This window comes from Staurois parvus, unplaced genomic scaffold (assembly GCF_062004578.1).
Source record: "Staurois parvus isolate SC_StPar_1 unplaced genomic scaffold, SC_StPar_1.0 ptg000017l, whole genome shotgun sequence".
Classification (NCBI taxonomy): Eukaryota; Metazoa; Chordata; class Amphibia; order Anura; family Ranidae; genus Staurois; species Staurois parvus.
In genome coordinates, this window is record NW_028317813.1 from 21,279,564 (window position 1) to 21,302,273 (window position 22,710).

Consider the following 22,710-nt stretch of genomic DNA (forward strand, 5'->3'; position numbering starts at 1 on the left):
TTGAAGCTGAACAAAGGAATAACACAAACGTTTTGGTTTTTTTTTAGTCTAGGGGTGCCGGGTAATACACACCCTATTCCTGATTCTGGCAGGCTCCCTCCATCTATGTGACTGGGCTAATAGCCCTACATTATACATGATGATGGCAAAAGACTGCCCACAGCTCAGAGCTTTAGGGAGATGAGAAGAGTGCTGGAACAGGGAGTCAGGTGAAAAATACAGACTCTCATTCTACCCCTAGATTTAAAGTGAAACGTTAATCAACATTAACTTTTTATTCCTTATGCTGCTAGCATACGTGAAAAGATAGGAAGGTACAGGATATCATATTTACTTGCTTTCTTCAGTTACAGCCCAGGAGTCATAGGTCATCCTGCCTGCATGCAGAGTCTAAGGGCAGAAGGATTCCAGATGGATTTCAATGCTACATTAATCATCTGCCATTATCGAGATGGCCATGGCTAGAAATGCTAGGGATATGTTTTTCATAGAGATTTAACAAAATAAATCCCAGAGATATGGGTGGATGGATGAGTTTGCTTTGAATACCTAAAATGAATTAGGCGGTTTCAGTTTGTGGTGCTCAGATACAAGTAAGTTCTGCTTTAAGGGCTCTTATACACTGCAGCTGATAAACTCACATTTAGGAGCTGTTCAGCGGTTTTTCCAGTAGCCCCTGAACTCACCCTATCACCCTAATGTTTTCCTATGTGTCCATGTACACATCTTCATTTACAGTCGCTTACAGGCATTTGAGATTACAGTTGTTTTTTTTGAACGGAACAAACTTGCGTTCAGACGTCGATTTTATCAGCGTTTCAACCGCAAAACGCTTGTAAATGCGTCAAATCATGTTTAAAGCGTTTTCATTTTTTTTTTTTTTTAAACTCTTTCAGTTCCCAATGCTGTCCAGAGCCTTATTCCATCATGAAAAATGCATGCAAAGAGTTTTCAAGGTGCCCAGATGGACAAAACACTGAACACAGGATGTTCCTACCAAGCTTGTCACCCACTGTAATGACCAATTCACACCTCAGACCTCTCCCACCCTTGGAAACAAAAGATATGTTAATGACCATTCACATCTCAAATTCCTCATGAAGACCCCCTGCCGGGTGACCTTAATGACTCCCTCCACCAGACACCTTTCCCACCCTTGGAAACAAAAGAAATGTTAATGAGCACCTCACACCTAATTATCTCAACACATACTGCTGTCTCTGCTTCTACTCTGTGTATTTTCCTGAAACAGTCTGAAATAGTTAATAATTTACCACTTTTCAGTGTATTCTGGGTATTTGGGAGATTCTCCTATGCTTATCTTTAAAAAACGCTTCTAAACGCAAACACTCAAACGCATTATGCAAAGAGACGTTTTTTAACCTACGTTTTCCAGCAGTCAGTTTCCATCATTCAGAAACGTCCCGTGTGCATGGGGCCTAACAAGAATTTAGCCCAGCAGTGCTGGGGGAGAGCTCATTGAAAGGGTTTATGTGCCCAGAGTTAGGCTTTAAAGTAGTGGTACACTGAAATTAAAATTATGGACCAAAACCAAAAATACAGGACGCACTTGGCCGGAAACAGAAGTTGAAATAGACATGTTTTTAAAGAAATATATTTTTTATATTTAATTGTACTGTGTTCAACTTTTGAATTAATATCATGAATTTAAATATATATGAATTTAAAAATACAATCCAGTAACATACAATAGCTGAAAGTAACACAAAAATTGGACATGAAATATATGTATAAAATTAAAAAAAAAAAATTAACCTGTCCTGGCCAATAGCAAAATGACAGCTGAGTGGGACTCTCGTCAATCTGGGTGGGCATCATATGACGTCCTTCTGGATTGCGCTGCACTGTGACGAGATCTGTCACTGGCTGTGTACCTCGGACACAGTCAATGACAGATCCGTGTACCAGCCCATTGCCAGTACCATGTGACCACTGACCAATCACAGCAGGTCAGATGATAATTGTAAACAATGGATGGCTTCCTTTCATGCAATCCATTGTATACAATTGTGTCACTAGCATCACATGTACATACTGTGCCAATCACAGCCCATCTGTGTCAAATGATAAGCTGTGGCCAATCACAGCTAATCACAAAAAAAGAAATTCTTTGCAATCATAATGTGCAAAAAAACAAAAAAAAACAAACAACTGATCACTTCCCCAGAGCAGTACAATGTTACTACGGTAAAATACTACTCTGGTCAGAGTGTTATGAAAAAAAAAAATCAAATTTTATTTTAAAAAGTAAAAATTTAGGTTTTTTTTTTCCCGTCACCCGTCAGTGTCCCCGATCACTGCCACGCCAGTTATATGATGATGCTGTACTGCACTGGTGAAATTTTCCAAAAATTATGACAAAAATTACAACTTCAACACTTCAAAAAACTCTCCATACCTCTTACTAAATACCTAGGACTGTCTACTTTGCAAAGAGGGGTCATTTGGGGGATCTCTGCACTGTCCTGACATTTTTGGGCTTAAACAAATTAGATTGGCTGTCAGTACTTCATGACTGATCAATTTTCAGATATATCCCATAGTTTGTGGACTCTGTAACTTTCCTACAGACTATATAGTAAATACTGATTTGGGTTATTTTCACCAAAGAAATGCGACAGAATACATCTCGGCCTAAGTTTATAAACAATTATTTATTTGAAAAATTTTATAAAAAGAAACAAAGATAAATGTGTTTTTTTTTTCAAAATTTTCTTTAATTTAGCAAAATGTTAAATTTTGCATTGAAGTCAGCGGGACGTGATTTTTGCATTGAAGTCAGTGGGATTTGATTTTGCATTGAAGTCAACTATCATTAATCGGCAACTTTTTTTTTCTGTCAGCAAATACAGATAACCCTATTTTCGCCAGATAATTTTCAGCAGTTGATATATCGTGCATCACTACTTTAAAATAAGTAGTAACATTTTTAAAGTAGAACAATACTTTTTAAATTGTGGATAGATCAGGGAATGTCAGAACTTTGATAGTTTTCTACCTCTATCCTTGACTGATAGATTTCCACTCACTTCCTGACTGTTGCCACCTGGGACCACAGGTGGAAATAACTGGGACACTGACTGCAATAAAAAGACAGTAGGAAACTCGTCAAGACACTAGCCAAAAGAACAACAAACAACTTTACAATGCCAGGGATATTAACCCAAGACCATCCATTGCTGGACAAATCTGAAGACCTAGACAAGTGTTCATGTGATCTCTGCTGAAACAGAGCTCATATAAACTCTGATTTTTCAGCTTCAACAGAGGTCACAGGTCTAAAGAGCCACACCTTTAGATTTAAGGCCAGCGTGAAAGGAAACTAGGAACAGTATTTTCTGCATGACAAGTATTTCAACCCTTGCATTTCTATGTATACATTCTAGAAAGATGCACACATATGCTAAAATGTACATTTTTCACAGAAAGAACTGTTAGAACTTTATTAAAATGTCACAAACATATCATTCAGCTCTATTGGCCGCAGTATGGTGGTGGACTGTGCCACACCATGTGCCACTGAAACCAGAGGAATGATAGGAAATATATACTTTTTTTTTTTTTTTTTTTTACAGTTTCACGATATGGAACAAAATTGTTTATCAAATTCACATTTTTAGTAGAAAAAAAATATTGAAATCAATTTTAGTGCACACAATATTTCCAAATCTCTGTAAATAACAAAAGATGAGACCTAGTTGAGTAAATATATTCTGTGTTCAGGAGCACACGCCTGTCAAATTGGGACAAGTGTCTGTGTCTCAATTCACTTGCATAGCCTGCCTGCATGCAGCACCTGCATAAACACACAACCCCTTCTCAGTCTACAGGACATAAGACAGGACATTGTTTTGTGCTATACTGCATGACACAAAAACAATTAATATATCAGGAGAAACCAACATGTACACAAATGAAAAACAGTTTATGAAAAAAAGTAATGAAAGCCTACATACTTCAGTACAGGTCTCCTTACAGGGATGCCATACACACCTTTTTTTCCCCAAATGAATTGAAAAAAATTGCAATTTTTGTATTCATATATTAGCAGTTAAGCAAAATTAACAGAAACAGGCACTCGCCAAAAGAAGTGCATTGGCACAATTATGGCAAAACATACCATAAAAATCATCAATCTTGATATATAGCTCTGCATGTCTGCTCAGTTCTTGTTTCTTTCATTAAGGTTTTCTAAAAGGCAGGCAGTTTTCACTGTATGAATGAATCAGCCTGCGTCCCCCAGGACAGCGTGGGAGGCTGTGAGGAGGAGGAGGAGGGAGACATGATCATCTTTGACAAGAGCGCGCAAGAGCAAACATACAGTGGGAAAAAAGGGTGAGGTGCAGGTAAGAGGACAGTGTTTCAGCAAATGACATAATGCCAAAACATAAAGAGATGAAATGCACATCAAGGTGCCCAAAGAGATGAGATGTATACTGCTATGTACATATTATAGGCCTAAATCATGTTTCTACCCTTCCTCATAGATGATAACAGTCAGGCAAACGCAACAGTAATACAAATTAGGTGGCTATATTTACTATGCTCTTTAAATAGAACAGCCACATATACTTTTATCATTACCCAACTTTCAGCTCATACTTCATAACCCAAGCTACATAAACCACTGTAGACTATGCTCCTATTAAAAACCCTCCTAGTGCAGACTGATGTCAAGTTTTAGAAATTATCCCCTAACATGGAGGTCAGCAATAGATCAATTGCAGGTACAGTGAAGGAAATAAGTATTTGATCCCCTGCTGATTTTGAATGTTTGCCCACTCACAAAGAAATGATCAGTCTAAAAATCGAATGGTAGGTGTATTGTAACACAGAGACAGAATAGCAACACAAATTCAAAAGAAATGCATGTCTAACAAATTATGCACTGATTTGCATGTTCATGGAGGGAAATAAGTATTTGATCCCCTCTCATTCAGCAGGATTTCTGGCTACTAGTTGTCTTTCATACAGGTATGAAGTGCAGATTAGAAGCAGTCTCTTAAAGGGAGTGCTGCTAATCTCATTTTGTTACCTGTATGAAAGAAACCTGTCCAAAAGGAGAAATCAAACAATCAGATTCCAAACTCTCTACCATGGCAAAGACCAAAGAGCTGTGCAAGGATGTCAGGGACAAGATTGTAGACCAACACAAGGCTGGACTGGACTACAAAACTATCACCAAGCAGCTTGGTGAGAAGATCTCACCTCATGGAGTGTCAATGATCATGGGAACAGTGAGGAATCATCCCAGAACTACACATGAGGATCTTGTCAATGATCTCCAGGTAGCTGGGACCACAGTCACCAAGAAAACAAATGGTAACACACTATGCCGTCAAGGACTGAAATTCTGCAGTGCCCGCAAGGTCCCTCTGCTCAAGAAAGCACATGTCCAGGCCCGTATGAAGTTCGCCACTGAACATCTGAATGATCCAGAGGACTGGTTGAAAGTGTTGTGGTCAGTAGAGACCAAAATCGAGCTCTTTGGCATCAACTCAACTTGCCGTGTTTGGAGGAGGAGGAATGCTGCCTATGACCCCAAGAACACCATCTCAACTGTCAAACATGGTGGTGGAAACATTCTGCTTTGGGGGTGTTTTTCTGCTAAGAGGACAGGACAGCTGCATCACATCAAAGGGACGATGGACGGGGCAATGTACTGTCAAATCTTGGGTGAGAACCTTCTTCCCTCAGTCAGGGCATTGAAAATGTGTCGTGGATGGGTGTTCCAGCATGACAATGACCCAAAACACATGGCCAAGGCAGCAAAGGAGTGGCTCAAGAAGAAGCACATTAAGGTCCTGGAGTGGCCTACCCAGTCTCCAGACCTTAATCCGATTGAAAATCTGCGGAGGGAGCTGAAAGTTGGAGTTGCCAAACGTCAGCCACCAAACCTTAATGACTTGGGAGAGGATCTGCCAAGAGGATTGGGCCAAAATCCCTCCTGAGATGTGTGCAAACCTGGTGGCCAACTACAGGAAACGGCTGACCTCTGATTGCCAACAAGGGATTTGCCACCAAGTACTAAGTCATGTTTTGTGAAGGGGATCAAATACTTATTTCCCTCATGAACATGCAAATCCGTGCATAATTTGTTAGACATGCATTTCTTTTGAATTTTTGGTTGCTATTCTGTCTCTCAGTGTTACAATACACCTACCATTCGATTTTTAAACTGATCATTTCTTTGTGAGTGGGCAAACATTCAAAATCAGCAAGGGATCAAATACTTCCTTCACTGTATGTGACAGGTGGATTGCATCCTCGACATGCCAAACCTGCATCAGAATTACTTTCCTCCCATATGAAGAGCGGGCCACAGAAAAGTGGCAGTGAGACATAGCTACCTCACACTGATAGCCAATGAATGAAACATCTTCTCGCTATCAGCTATGGCCACACCTACCCCTGTACTAATCTTATCTAATGCACTGATCAAAACATTGAACGATAGCCATCACATATAAAAAGGCACCAGAATCTATGTAACAGATTACATTAATAACAGATTGTTACAAAACCTGCGATTAGGTGCAAAAGTGGTTTCCGTTCACATGGCCGTGTCTGATGCATGTACAGGACCATTTCAAATTAGTCAAGGCAACTAGCCACTAAAATTTCTAGAGCTTTTCATTGGCAATTTTTTAGCAAGAGAAAGAAATTGTAATAGCTAAAAACCTTTAAATTGACACACTAAGCTATGGTTAAAAAAAAAAAAAAAAATACACACATACATACATGCAGTGCATTCATAAAGTATTCAGACCCCCTTCACTTTTTTCAATACTGTTATGTTGCAGCCTGCTACTACAGTTTAAATTAATTTTTTTTGCCTCATCAATCTACACTCAGTACCCCGTAATGACAAAGAGAATGTTAGAAAGGCCTATGAAGTTATTAAGAACAAAAACTAAAATCACATTGCCATAAGTATTCATACCCTTTACTCAGTACTTTGTAGAAACACTTTTGGCAGCAATTACGGCCTTGAGTCTTTTGGGGTATGACTCAACAAGCTTTGGATATGGGGATTTTCTGCCATTCTTCTTTGCAAATACGCTCAAGCTCTGTCAGGTTGGGTGGGGACCGTCGGAGGACAGCCATTTTCAGGTCTCTCTGCACATGTTTAATAAGGTTCAAGTCAGGGCTCTGGCTTAGTCTCTCTAGGACATTCATAGAGTTGCCCCTAAGCCACTCCTGTGTTACCCTTGGCTGTGCGCTTAGGATCGTTGTCATGTCATTAGGTGAACCTTGGGCCCAGTCTGATGTCCTGAGTGCTGTGGAACAGGTTTTCATTGGGGATATCTCTGTACTTTGCTCTATTCAGATTTCCCTCAACCACCACGCTTCACTGTTGGGATGATATTGGGCAGGTGATGAGCGGTGCCTGGATTCCTCCACACAATGTTTAGAATTGAGGCGAAAACAGTTCAATCTTGGTTTCAACAAACCAGAGAATCTTGTTCCTCAGTCTCAGAGTTCTTCAGGTGCTTTTTTGAAAACTCCAAGTGGGCCTTCAGTCCTGCGGCTGGAATGGCAAGTTACATTTGCAGTGTTTAGTCTAGTCTGGCCATGCTCTGTCTCTCTCTGAAGGAGTATTGGGTTGTAGTTTCTCCTGCAGCCACTAGAGGCCTTTGGGGCCACTTTCTATAGTCTACTCTTGCGCAAGGGGAAACAGAAAGCAGACAGGTAGCCATTTTTGCTAATGTCTGAAGTCACATGTGGGCTGACAGTTTAGTGAGACTCCTGAGAGAAAGCAGGGACACAGAGCAGTCTATGGCTGGATGATGATGTGTGAATATTACCTGTAAGAGAGCTGCATGACCAGACAGGACACAATTACACATTGCATTAGCCTGCATACTCCCAGGGGGCTTGTACAACTGTTTCTGATACACCTCTGCATGGGTACCAGTGCACATAAAGGAGCTGAGTCTCCAGAGTAGCTTGCATTTGATCTGCAGGAGCTTACATTTAGGCTGCACGGAAGCAGCATAGCGGCTGCATTCAGGCTGAGTTTGACGCATATGTGCTTGACTAGTCCTGCAAGTCTAATATGGAACCAACTGCAGTTAATTTTTACAGTTTGATAAAACAATACGCTTTTAGAAAGTGGGGCAGTTGCAGCATTGTATTACATTATTGAATGCATACCTGCATAATTTTATGAACTGTATATTTGCATAAACTGTATACATACCTAATACATAAACAGCATACATACAAACATGCATACTGAACTGCATAAACTTCATACATACTGAATTGCATAAACTGCATATGTACATGCATACTTAAATGCATAAGCTGCATACGTACATGCATACCTAAATGCATAAACATACATACTTACAGACTGCACACTTATATTTGCATGAACTGCATACGTACATGCAAATTTGCACAAACTGCATAGGTACATGCACACCTACACCTGCATACTTACATGCATACTTGAGTGAACTGGGCACTTGTATAATCTGAATACTTACATACCTGCGTACCAGCATAGCGGCATGCTTGCTTGCCTGCGAAATTGCATAACTTTAGACCAACATGGCTATGGACCTGCATCCCTGTGGGGCTGCATAGTTAGGTGACAATATAGTTGGTATATTATTGACTTAAATGGTACCAGAAGGAGGAAGCAGCTTAGAGGAAGGGGCACTGACCTCAGGTCCAGTAGACTGGAGGGGTTAATCTGGCGGTGTTCGCATTTTACTATAGACCAATGGTGTCAGCTGTATCTGGACTGCAGCCACATCACCCTGAATGCACCTGATCTCGTCTGAACTTAGAAGTTAAGCAGGGTTAGTCCTGGTTATTACTTGGAGGGGAGACTGCCTGGGAATACCAGGTATTGTAAGCTTTTCCCCTCCAGAGTCTGAGACAGCTGTGTTTTGAGAAGTATCTCAGGCAGAGGATGCTAGGGCAGTCTCTGAGGTGATTCAAGATACTCAACAGGTTTGCAGGCCCAAAACCAAACAGACGTGAGGTCTATCTTAGATCTCAAGGTATGAGACATAAGTCTAGAGGTCCTTCTGTATCAGATGGGATTGGTCCGATCAGTGGCGACTTCTCTGTAAGAGATAGGTTTCAGGTGTCCAGTCCTTCATGACACATACAGTTGTGTTCAATATAATAGCAGTCAGACATCACTAACCTGATCAATCACTGTTTTTGGTAGAAATGATATTTCTACATGGCAAATAATTTACTAGCAGGTGTAGTAGAGTAATAGAAATCCAACAGGCCCAAAAGTCATGACATGCATGCTGCTGATTCTGTGTAATTGAATCACTAATTGAAAGGGGCATGTTCAAAATAATAGCAGTGTGGAGTTCTATTAGTGAGGTCATTCATTCTTTGAAAAACAGGTGGCAATTATTGCCCTTATTTAAGGAAGGAAGGCAGGAAATTTTGTACATGCTGGTTACAGTGCATTTCTCTCTGAAATTCTGAGGAAAATGGGTCGTTCCAGACATTGTTCAGAAGAACAGCGTACTTTGATTAAAAAGTTGATTGGAGAGGGGAAAACATATAAAGAAGTACAGAAAATGATAGGCTGCTCAGCTAAAATGATCGCAAATGCTTTAAAATGGCAACCAAAACCTGAAAGACGTGGAAGAAAGCGAAAAACTACCATTCGAAAGGATAGAAGAAGAGCCAAAATGGCAAAAACTCAGCCAACAATCAGCTCCAGGAAGATCAAAGAAGGTCTAAAGTTACCTGTGAGTACTGTTACAATTAGAAGACGCCTATGTGAAGCCAAGCTATCTGCAAGAAGCCCCCGCAAAGTCCCACTGTTGAAAAAAAGACGTGCTGAAGAGGTTACAATTTGCCAAAGAGCACATTGACTGGCCTAAAGGGAAATGGCGCAACATTTTGTGGACTGATGAAAGTAAGATTGCTCTTTTTGGGTCTAGTGGCTGGAGACAGTTTGTCAGACGACCCCCAAACACGGAATTCAAGCCACAGTACACTGTGAAGACAGTGAAGCATGGTTGAGCAAGCATCATGATATGGGGATGTTTCTCATACTACGGTGTTGGGCCTATTTATCGCATTCCAGGGATCATGGATCAGTTTGAATACATCAGAATACTTGAAGGAGGTCATGCTGCCTTATGCTGAAGAGGAAATGCCCTTGAAATGGGTGTTCCAACAAGACAACGACCCCAAACACACCAGTAAACGTGCAACATCTTGGTTCCAGACCAACAAGATTGACGTTATGGAGTGGCCAGCTCAATCCCTGGATCTTAATCCAATAGAAAACTTATGGGGCGACATCAAAAATGCAGTTTCTGAGGCAAAACCAAGAATTGGATAAGAACTGTGGAATGTAGTCCAATCATTCTGGGCTGGAATACCAGTTCACAGGTGCCAGAAGTTGGTTGACTCCATGCAACACAGATGTACAGCAGTTCTCAAACGGTGGTTATACAACTAAATATTAATTCAAAGGAAAGCAAAATCTTCAAACATTTTTCAGTTTATATAGTGAATGTTTGAACAGTATAATATTCACTTTTCAAATTGTTTTAGAGGAACAACACAAATGTGATATATTTTTCTTCATGTTTTGATTTGGAATAGAATGTGTACTGTTCCCAATGCATTTGTATGGAAATAAAAGCTATTAGAAGGATTTTGAGCTTTATTCACTTTTTTCAACACACTGCTATTATGTTGAACACAACTGTATCTTTGTGTGCCAATTTTTTTAGGCTCATCAAGGGTTTCTGTGATTTGCAGTAAAGAATCACCATTCTTTATTTCGGGGCACTGCCCTTTGGCTGGCCACGTCCCAAGTGTTCACAAAGCTCCTAGCTCTGGTACTGGGCTTGCTGAAGACACAGGGGATGTCAAACTCAGAATACCTTAATGTTCCTTTTCGTTTCCAAGTTTAAAGCAAAATATACAGTGGGGCAAAAAAGTATTTAGTCAGCCACCAATTGTGCAAGTTCTCCCACTTAAAAAGATGAGAGAGGCCTGTAATTGGCATCATAGGTAGACCTCAACTATGAGAGACAAAATGAGAAAAAAAATCCAGACAATCACATTGGCTGATTTGGAAAGAATTTATTTGCAAATTATGGTGGAAAATAAGTATTTGGTCAATATCAAAAGTTCATCTCAATACTTTGTTATATATCCTTTGTTGGCAATGACAGAGGTCAAACGTTTCCTGTAAGTCTTCACAAGGTTGGCACACACTGTTGCTGGCCCATTCTTCCATGCAGATCTCCTCTAGAACAGTGATGTTTTGGGGCTGTCGCTGGGCAACACGGACTTTCAACTCCCTCAAAAGGTTTTCTATGGGGTTGAGATCTGGAGACTGGCTAGGCCACTCCAGGACCTTGAAATGCTTATGAAGCCACTCCTTCGTTGCCCGAGCGGTATGTTTGGGATCATTGTCATGTTGGAAGACCCAGCCACGTTTCATCATCAATGCCCTTGCTGATGGAAGGAGGTTTGCACTCAAAATTACACGATACATGGCCCCGTTCATTCTGTCCTGTACATGGATCAGTCGTCCTGGTCCCTTTGCGGAGAAACAGCCCCAAAGCATGATGTTGCCACCCCCATGCTTCACAGTAGGTATGGTGTTCTTTGGATGCAACTCAGCATTCTCTCTCCTCCAAACACGACGAGTTGTGTTTCTACCAAACAGTTCTATTTTGGTTTCATCTGACCATATGACATTCTCCCAATCCTCTTCTGGATCATCCAAATGCTCTCTAGCAAACTTCAGATGGGCCCAGACATGTACTGGCTAAGGCAGGGGGACACGTCTGGCACTGCAGGATCTGAGTCCCTGGCGGCGTAGTGTGTTACTGATGCTAGCCTTTGTTACGTCGGTCCCAGCTCTCTGCAGGTCATTCACTAGGTCCCCCTGTGTGGTCCTGGGATTTTTGCTCACCGTTCTTGTGATCATTTTGACCCCACGGGGTGAGATCTTGCGTGGAGCCCCAGATGGAGGGAGATTATCAGTGGTCTTGTATGTCTTCCATTTTCTAATTATTGCTCCCATAGTTGATTTGTTTGCACCAAGCTGCTTGCCTATTGCAGACTCAGTCTTCCCAGCCTGGTGTAGGTCTACAATTTTGTTTCTGGTGTCCTTCAACAGCTCTTTGATCTTCACCATAGTGGAGTTTGGAGTGTGACATGTTTGAGGTTGTGGACAGGTGTCTTTTATACTGATAACAAGTTCAAACAGGTGCCATTGATACAGGTAATGAGTGCAGGACAAATGAGCCTCTTAAAGAAGAAGGTACAGGTCTGTGAGAGCCAGAAATCTTGCTTGTTTGTAGGTGACCAAATACTTATTTTCCACCATAATTTGCAAATAAATTCTTTCCAAATCAGCCAATGTGATTGTCTGGATTTTTTTTCTCATTTTGTCTCTAACAGTTGAGGTCTACTTATGATGCCAATTACAGGCCTCTCTCATCTTTTTAAGTAGGAGAAATTGCACAATTGGTGGCTGACTAAATACTTTTTTGCCCCACTGTAAGCAGCAAAAGGTATCCTTCAATAAGTCTCTGCATGGAAAAATGGTATCTTTGGTGAAGCGGATTCTTACGTGCAGTTCCACTCGAGGTCTTTTGTAGAGGAACATGCTGTCTGTCTGGATCATGAAGGTCCAAGCATTGGATTGCCGAAGGGCTTTGTCCCTGGGGCACTGCAGAGTCCGAATCGGTGTTTGTTCGAAATCTGGAGAAAGGGTCATTTTGCTTGATATGGAAGATAGTAACCACTCAACTCATGCGAGTCTCCCTGGTTGGGGGGGGGGCTGGTTTGGGGGTGGCTACAGTTCAGGGGACTTGGTCTCCACAGGAGGGAAGTACTGCCTGTCAATATCACTCTACCAGGAGTGTGGGGGCATCTTGGGCTATCCGCCATAAGGCATCAGTTGCTCAGGTCTGCAAGGCCGCTATATGGTCTTCGGTTCGTACATTCACAAGGTTCTACCAGGTGGATTCCAGAGCCACAGAGGATTCTGCCTTTGGCCTGGCCACAGCCTATTACAAATGGCAGACTAGGTCCTTTGGGATTGATGGTGGCACCTATTATGGGGTCACCCACCCCTCAGATTTTATATTGCTTTAGGACATCCCACATAGTCATGAATAGCTTGCTCTGAGTCCCATGATGTACGAAAATTGGTTTTTTTTTCCCCCCACATACTTACCTGTGAAATTCATTTCTTGGAGTACATCACGGGACACCAAGGTCCCTCCCATCTTGCTGGAATCTACTTGCTTGCTGCAAAATTGAAATACTTCCTGTGTGGATTGGGTTATATAGGGAAGCATTTCCTCTCTGATTGGTTGCCCAGTGTCCATTCACCTATAGGCGGCATATAACCCACATAGTCATGAATAACCTGCTCTGTGTCCCGTGATGTACTCCAAGAAATGGAGGAGAGGCTTCCATCTAGCCACTCTGCCATAAAGCCCAGATCAGTGGAGGGCTGCAGTGATGGTTGTCCTTCTGCAAATATGTCCCATCTCCACACAGAATCTCTGGAGCTCAGTCAGAGTGACCACTGGGTTCCTGTCAGCTGCGAGTCCTTTTATAGAGAGGTGTATGTCATTCCAAATCATGTCCAATCAATTTATTTTATCACAGGTGAAGGCAAATCAAGGTCTGAATACTTATGACAAAGTGATATTCCAGTTTTCCTTTTTCATACATTTGCAAATATTTTTAAAATTCTGTTTTAACTTTGTCAGTATGGGGTACTGAATGTAAATTAATTAGAAAAATACAATGAATTTAAACAACTGTAGTATCAATCTGCAACATAACAAAATAAAAAATAAAGTGCACAAAATTGAAAGGAAAAAAAAAAGAGTGAAGTTGGTCTGAATACTTTCTGAATGCAAAAAACACACACACACACACACACACACACACATATACACATACATACACACACACCGGCCTCTTTATTGGGTACACCTGTTCAATTGCTTGGTAACAGATTGCTAATCAGCCAATCACATGGCAGCAACTCAATACATTTATTTAGGTATCTTGATGTGGTGAGGATAACTTGAAGTTCAGACTTAGCATCAGAATGGGGAAGAAAGGGATTTAAGTGATTTTGAACATGGCATGGTTGTTGCCATGTATCAACGGTTCAGGCTGGTAGTGTAATGGTGTGGGGGATATTTTCTTGGCGCACTTTGGGTATTGTTGCTGACCATGTCCATCCTTTCACGATTACAATGTACCCATCTCTTGATGGATACTTCCAACAGGATAATGCACAAAGCTCAAATCATCTCAAACTGGTTTCTTAAACATGACATGAGTTCACTGTACTCCAATGGCCTCCACAGTCACCAGATCTCAATCCAATAGAGTCCTTTTGAATGTGGTGGTGCAGGAGATTTGCATCATGAATATGCATACATTATTTTTTTTCTTTTCCCTCAAGAAAGTATTCCCAATTAAAAAAATGTCTATTGATCTCAGCCCTCTCCAATTTTTTTTTCGTTTGTTGTTCAGACTGCTGTGCTCTGACTGACGTCCTGTTAGAGGGTGGCTACTTTCGTTCTCCATGGTCCCACTGTATGTAGGAACATAACCATGCTCTTTTGCTCACTCCTGAGATGTTCTAGTGATTATGGGATTTGCAGTGCACATATCCGCAACTACCATGCACTGCTCGCAGCCAACGGAAGTGTGTGGGAAAAGGATGGACTTGGGAACACAGGAACGGTTTTCCAAGGAGGCAGGAAAACAAAGTAAAGCCCTGTTTACACTATTTGAGTTTTAGGCGCAGCATGTAAAAAAAAAACCCAAAAAAGTCCTGCTTGCTGCATTTCTTTTGATAAACGCACACTCTATAGAGTTCAATGGTAATGTGCCTAAATGCAAAGCAGAGATGTGAAGTGGCCCCAAGAAACGATTTCATAAAAATTAGATTGCAGGTCCATTAAGTAGTGGATGTGTATTCTGGAGAAAAAGGGTATTGTTTGGTATCACTTTAATGTTGTTCTCAAGGCACCTATCTTCCCCCACACCCACCTCTAATTGTTGGCATTACAAAAAAATGAATCTAAAATAAACCCTCACACAAAAACTACACCCTATTCAACTTAACCACTTGATCCCCAGGCCAATTCTGACACTTCCCACATGCATGTACAAATCTAATTTTTTTTGCTAAAAAAATTACTTCAAACCCCTAAACATAATATAGTTTTTGAAAGCAGAGACCCTGGAGAATAAATGGTGTTTTATTTACAAATTGTTTGATGTGGCACAATTTTTAAAACAATCTTTTAGGAATAAATACACTTTAAATACATTTTAGTGCACATTAATATAATACCCATTTTTTGAAAAAATATAAGAAAGGATGTTACACGAAGCAAATAGATACCTAACATGCGGTTTAAAACTGTGTACACCCATACCCATGGAACAGCAACAAATTACAGTACCTACAAATCTTCACACTTTACCCCCCCCCCCTCCCCCCCCCGGTCACACTTTACCCCCACCCGGTCACATCAAAGCCGATTTTGAAATCGTGCAACTTCCAGTGAAGTTGCATGATTTCAAAATTGGGTGACCTGCTGATTTCATTGCGATTTGCAAGACATCTGTCACAGATGTCTATGTAAATCACAACAAAAGTAATGCACTACTTTAGAAATCGGTGCGGCTCCGACTAAGTTGGAACCACACCGATTTTACCGCTCTAATAGCGGACAGAGGGTGCAACTTGGCATATGATCTGCAAGTCGCAGGGCATGCAAATCGCATGCCAAGGAGCATCCCCCATTGTGACCGGGGGCTTAAGCGGTTACAGCAACAGTTTTCTTTTGGGATAAAGGTTTTACATAAATAAAAGCTGATCACTGTAAGCACCCCTGTCAGTGGTAAATGGTTTGTCTCAAACCTCTAACTGATACATCTGTAAGACAGCTTATTCTTTTCAAAAACAACAGAGACTTGTTGTCCATAACATCAGGTAAAGATAGGAATGCATAAACAAAAACTAATTGAGCCATCACATCTAAGAAATGGTAACCTGCAATATAATAAAAGTTTTATTTTGGGTTTATTACCACTTTAAAGCAGTTTTAGGGTTTTTGTTTTGTTTTTTTGTTTTTTTATTTCTACTAAAATCAAAACAGATGGTATATTTACCTGCTCTGTGAAATGCTGGTGCACAGTGCGGCTCCGATCCTCCTTTTCTTGGGTCCACTGCCAGTGCTCCAGGCTCTTTCCGTTCTCTCTGTTCTAATCCTGAGAGCAGGGGATGGGGTGAGCCATGCTTTGTTCATCAATGGACACACGCAGCCTAGCTCAGCTCCTTCTTAGAGCGGCATACATGCAAGCTTGCTTCTGAGCCAGGCCTTGAGTGTCCATTGATGAACAAAGCATGGCTCACCCCATCCCCTGCTCTCAGGATTTGATTGGCAGCAGCAGGAGCCAATGGCTCTTGCTTTTGCCTCTGTACTGTGAATGCAGAGAGAGAGCCACTACAGGCAGGCACAGCACTGGATCTAGTGACAGGAGTTTTTAAAATGTAAGGGGAGGATACTGCTGCTGGGACAATTTTTACCTTAATTTCATTGAATGCATAACGGTAAAAAATATCTAGCCGTTACAACCACTTTAAGTGCACAAATGTACCTGTGGACAGTCAGCAAGGACCATCTGACTTTCGTTACATGTATCACTGTGTATTAAAACCCAATCAATTAATTCTTATTTGCTCAAATATTGTCCCCTCACAACCTCCCCCATACTTACCCGAATCTTCACTCAATCCAGGACACGGATGTCAGTCAAATCCTTTGAAGAGGGAGTGGGGGATAGGGCAGAGCTGAGCTGTCTGTGTTTATTGATGCAGGCGAAACACCTAAGGATCAAGCCTGCAGGAATGCCGCCATAGCAAGTGGCCTGCTAAGGAGGCACTCACACAAGAGGAGTAAGCAGGACCGCTGGCGGGGACTTGAAAACAGGAGGTTCAGGGCCGATCTTTGCAACTCCATTGCACAGAGCAGGTAAATATAACATGTTTGATATTTAAAAAAAAGCTTCATGGGGATGGCCAGTATGAAAGCAATGGGTATTGCTAGGCAGGCTACAATGCATGCAGATAGTGATGGGTTTTCCTAAGCAAGCTACAATGCATGCAGACTGCCTCAGGTAACACTCACATATGATGCTGAGCCTCCATAATTCAAAGAACTGAAGTCCAATGAATGATAGGGGTGGACAATGGACATGGACAAAGGCTGGGGAGGAAATATCTACAGGTTATGTGACATTAAACAGCCACGAGATTGGGTAAGCTTTGACTTGTTGCACTTTAGTCAACACTGTGGAAAGGTTGAAATTTCACTTTACTTGAGCACTGTTAGTAAGTCCTGGATAGTTCACCTCTGTGGACTACAGAACACCACCCCCTATTTATTGGTGATAAAGAAAAAAAACAAACGTGTTATATAGCCCCTGAACACTTCTAGTCCAAGGGTGACAAAGCTGCTCTTCCATAGATACAGATACAGTTCCTCCTCCATAGATACAGTTCAATGTGTGAACATTGTCACTCTACAAGAGATGTGTTATTGGGAAAATCAACAGCTGAAAAAAAAAGGAAAAACTGCCTGAAATAAGAAAAATAATGCATAAACATCAAAAGGACCAGTAGCACTGCAATGAGTTACTTGTTATTTTGTTCCTGGGTTTACATACACCAATTCTTTTCTTGGCAGGCAGGATTGTCGGATGTACATAGATTTGAGAAGCGCAGTTCTGTAGCTGCAGGCTGTATCTGTGCTTCTAGTTACAAAGCTGGGGCTGTGGATCTGCAAGCACTGTCACCTACAGGAGCAATAAACCCTCGGCATTTTTTAATTTTACATGCTGAGCACAATAAAATAAACATTCCCCCGTAAACTAATGGTTAAAATTCTTATCTCAGCACTTGCAGTTTAAAACTTTTAAAGCTGCTAAAAGTGTCTACAGAAGACCAAAGAAAGTGTTAACAGTGGGCAGTGCAGTCTCCAGTCAATCTATTGCTTGGAGAAAAGAGGGCTGAGTAGATCTATTGATGCACACAGTGTACGAAGACACAATTCTTGTCCCTGTTCAGCACCAGCTTAAACAGGAACATGGGCAAGGATATAAAAGATAAAGCAGCAGTATACTCAGTACCGTGTTTAAATTAGCTGCTGAAAAATGTTAAAGCGAATCTCCCCCGAACATCCCTTTTTTTTTTTTTTATTTCAACCCCACTTACCTTTAAGTGGCATCAGCACACTTCAGATATCCACTCATCCAGTGGATCCAGTGTTGTCCCGCTGAGATCCTCTCTTGCCTGGCCACAGCTCTGTCCTACGCTGCCATGTTCCGAAGTCATCATGAGACTCGACAGCTCTTCCTGGATTAGCGGGCAGGCTTGCCCACACTGATAGGCCCGCCCCCCTCCTCCCTAACTGGTATGTGATGTGCATATCCCAGGAGGCACAGCGGGCAGTGTACATGTCAAGGGGAGGTGGGGACATTTTTTCTTAAAAAAGGGTCAAAAGCAAAACAAAAAGAGCACGATATGTATAGGGGTTGGAAGGAGGGGTGGGGTAGAGGAAAGAAGTGTAAGGGGATGAAGGTCTGTTTTAAAAAAAAAACTGAAAGTTTATTATCACTAAGGTAGTGGTTGGCAGGATTCCATCTAAAGGTAGCCATACACATATAGACTTCTAGATTCCTCCATCCCTGCTATACAGTAAGGATAGATGAATCTCCTGCTGTGGCTATTGTATTTTGCTAGCCAGCCCCAACAGCTGTAAAAATACCAGAAGAGTACCTGCATCTACAGGGGCCAACAGGGACCCCACTAAGTGCTTCACACATGGCCAGTAAAGGTTCCTATGTAAGAAATGTCTGCCTAAAAGAAAAAAATTGCTGCCCAAAGCAATACAGCTTCCAAATATGTTAGTTGTGCAGATTTGAAAATGAAACAAAGATTCTGATTATAGCACAATTACATAAATAGGCCCCTAATATCTTGCTTGTTGCACAAAAATGCCAACTGCAATTCGTAGTTAACCAGACAGACACTTTCCAGTGAAAAGGCAGCATGCATTTCAATTTGTATCACTACGGACTTCAATAATTAGCCAAAAACAGAGCAAAGTAATAATATTTCACTATGAAAAATGAAAAAAAAATTATAAAAAGTTTAAAAAAGTGGGACAAGAAACTGTGACCTGTACGGTGTCAGAAGAATGTACTGTCATTTTTATGACATATCTACATGAATATATCATACAAAGGCTCCTTCCTTCAGGGTTCAGAATAATCATTGGTACTGATATAGCCTGAGTTTATCTATTCACTAACCGCCCCTAGCTACATTAACTTGTTCAGACCTGGTAAGTAACTGTAATTCACTGGAGACTGCATTGCAGATCTACAGGCATTTAATGAGTTACAGCACAATTTTTTTCAGCCTGGGAACTGCCATTGACGTCACACATCTGTCACTTGGCAACCAAGACATAGGGATATCCTCCACGGGGGTTCCCATTTTGGCTTACATGAAAATTATTCAAGCTTGCTGCAGTTAAATGAAGGTTTAGTCATGAAGGGGTATTTCCAAGAAAGTCAAGGTCATTGTGGGGATCTTGGTCCTGAATTTTGTTAAAAAATCTCCTTAACAACCCATGACAGCAATCCCCTCCCAGTCTCTCCTCTCTGCATCTTTCATTTCATGTTGCCAATGTGCGTCACACAGACGGAAATCCCAGCTGACGTAGATGCATCAGGACAGATGCTATGCAGCTTCAGAGAGGAGGAGAATGCAGATATTGGAGCAGGGCGGCATTTCAGAAGAATCACAAACATCAGCACATTTTCAATTAGCTTTCCTTTACCACAAAAATGAAAATAGAAAAATACACACACATACACACACTACTGTCCACCTATTCCGATATAAAAGGACACAGAAAATAATTGTTAAATCAGTGTATAAAGATACATTTGTTGAAAAAATACACAGTAACAAATGTCAATGTCATAAAACTGTGTTGTATATGAACTCAGCCAAAAGCTTACTTTATTAGGTTCACATTTGTGTGGGTGATTTCCACTGCGAATACGCCCCTATTCCCACAACCACCTGGGAACACACCCTGGAAATCTTTTCTGCAATGGGAACCGCACTGCGTTTGCAGTTCCTGTGCAGGCTGCGATTCCAGAAATGGTACAGGGATCTTCTCATGCATTTCAGGAGATACAACAGACCATTCAGATGAATGAGCTGCAGTGCTCATGCAAAATGTGGGTTGCAAAGTCGCATCAATGTGAATCTAAACAGATAGCAAATACCAAAATGAGGACCTATATGTAGCCAACATGCTGCTGCGGACAATGGTGGGAGTTAGTAGAGACTCCCACTTACTCATATCATCTGGAGAGAAAAAAAAGTGTGTGTGTAATGGTTAGATCTGTTGTACAATTTGTAGTTCTGTGCAGACTGTTTTTGTGATCCTTAGCACAACCAGTTTCTTTACTCACACTCCAAACAGAAGCACAGCTTGGCTAAGAAGTCTGGCCAAAACACACGAAAAATGAACAGAGCACTAATGTCACATTTGGGCCTTTTCCTTCTCAGGTTTTCTAATATCAGTTTGTTGCATGCACATGTGCTAAGTCTGAATCCTCATCATCTCCCTTGCTGTCAGCTGTATAATGAATGACAAGTGCTCTCTACATTGTGGCTAAACACATGCAGGGGCTGCCAGCTTCTAGCAGTCATTGATCTCCACTGATTACATAAAGCTAGCCATACACTAGTACTGTAGATTTTCAAATGAACAGTCATACAAACATCTGTACAACAATTCTCATGCTACAGTTGAATATCATTTCAAAGTATTTCAAAATTTTGTTTACTTTTACATTTGATTTAGAATGAATTTAGTTTCCTGAGCGAAATCCATATTCACTGTTAGAAATGTGTTGAAAAATAATTCCATCCTGCTCTGTCAATTTTTCTCATCAATGCAGTAAAAAAACAAAAAATGTTGATCTGACCTAAATAATGATTTGAAAATCAAACCGTTCTAAAACCATTCTTCTAAAGTATGGCCGGCCAGCTTTAAATGCACAGCAAAATAAAGATTTTGTTGATATCCCTGAACATAATAAAAAACAAAAAAAAAGAAGAAGATATGGAGTTTACAAATTATCCTTGAAACTAGGGTAGGTGCACACAAACAATTTTTTATCAGCAGTCTTTGCAGCTTTAGAAACTAGGGCAAACTTGTTAACAGGTTATATTTAGAGATCTAAACAGCCCTGGCAAAAAAGAGTTTATGCAAACTTTTCTTTTTAGGCACAAGCTCTTCACACATATACATATATATATATATATATATATATATATATATACACACACACACATATATATATATATATATATATATATATATATATATATATGTACACACACACAGTCACAGATTAAATGACAGTTTTTAATCACAGTAATTCCACAGGTGATGTATTTTTTAGTTATAAAACAAAAACTATAACAAGCTACAAATAAAAAAAACAAAAGAAAAAAAACTGCACACCATGCCCAACTATTAGGTCTCATTCACACCTGAGCATTTTGTAGCTAGAAGCAGCTGAAGGAAAAAAAATCTATTATCTATGGTGGTGATTCACATTCTACTCCCAAATGCCTGAAGCCCAAAAAAGTTTTGGAGGTACAGTACTTTTGTAGCTTACTTTGGGCAGATTGGCGTGTTTTTGATGCAGCTGAAAGTAGAAACACACAGCAACAAATGATGTAACAAATAACAGTTTTCTCCTCTGCCTAATACAAAAATGCCAAAGCTCCAAAATCCTTGGAAAAAGTTGTACAAAAACATTTAAAGAAGCACATACAAACGTGCGATAAATTGCCAGAAAAAAAAACATGCAAAAAATGTGACACTTGGGTGTGAATGCAGCCTTATCCAATCTATGTGCTACCACAGATTCCCTGGGGAAGGAAACTTGAATAAAAAATATATATTTGTAACAGGTTTTAGACATGAGCTTCAGCATAAACCTGCTGTCAACAATGCACTTTAGACCCAAGCAGGCATTTTTCTAAAGCAGAATAAAAACATAACCCATCAATGTTTACACAATACAGCCATTGTGAATCCTCCTGGTCATTAAAAGCTTTACATTATTTCATAAAGCTTTAGTCATTCATGTACAGCTAATACAATCGACATTTCCAAAAGTGCCCACCAGCTGCAATCACATTATAAAACTGGTCTTGTGCACTCCCACAGTGCCGCCCAGAAATCTGGAGCAGCTAACTCTGTAAAAGCTGACTGTGTATAGGATTACTCTCTGTGCCCACAGATGGCAGGTGAGGAGCCAACAAATATACTTAGGAATGCTGCACAGTCTGAATCAATATACAGGAATAAAACCAGATCACATCCAGCACCTTAGCTGGCCAAAGCCCCCTGTATTGAGTCAAGAGATCACACATTTTGCAGCCTCAGACTGGAAATCTAGGTAAATGTTGAATTGCTGTTCAGGCTGGTGGGAATGTGCTTTTGATAAGCAGGTGGCTGTGGGGGATGCAGAGCAGGAGGGGGTTTGTGAGGGCTGCTAGCAGTTGTCTGTGTCTTTTTT

General features: G+C 40.8%; 1 protein-coding gene and 1 pseudogene across 8 annotated transcripts in view; one reads left to right on the forward strand and one right to left on the reverse strand.

Annotated features, from left to right (window-relative positions):
* The window catches only part of R3HDM2 (R3H domain containing 2), a 179,227-nt gene that overhangs the window by 93,113 nt on the left and 63,404 nt on the right, over positions 1-22,710 (reverse strand). The gene's annotated exons all lie outside the window — the stretch shown is intronic.
* LOC149473398 (5S ribosomal RNA) lies at positions 8,775-8,893 on the forward strand (annotated as a pseudogene).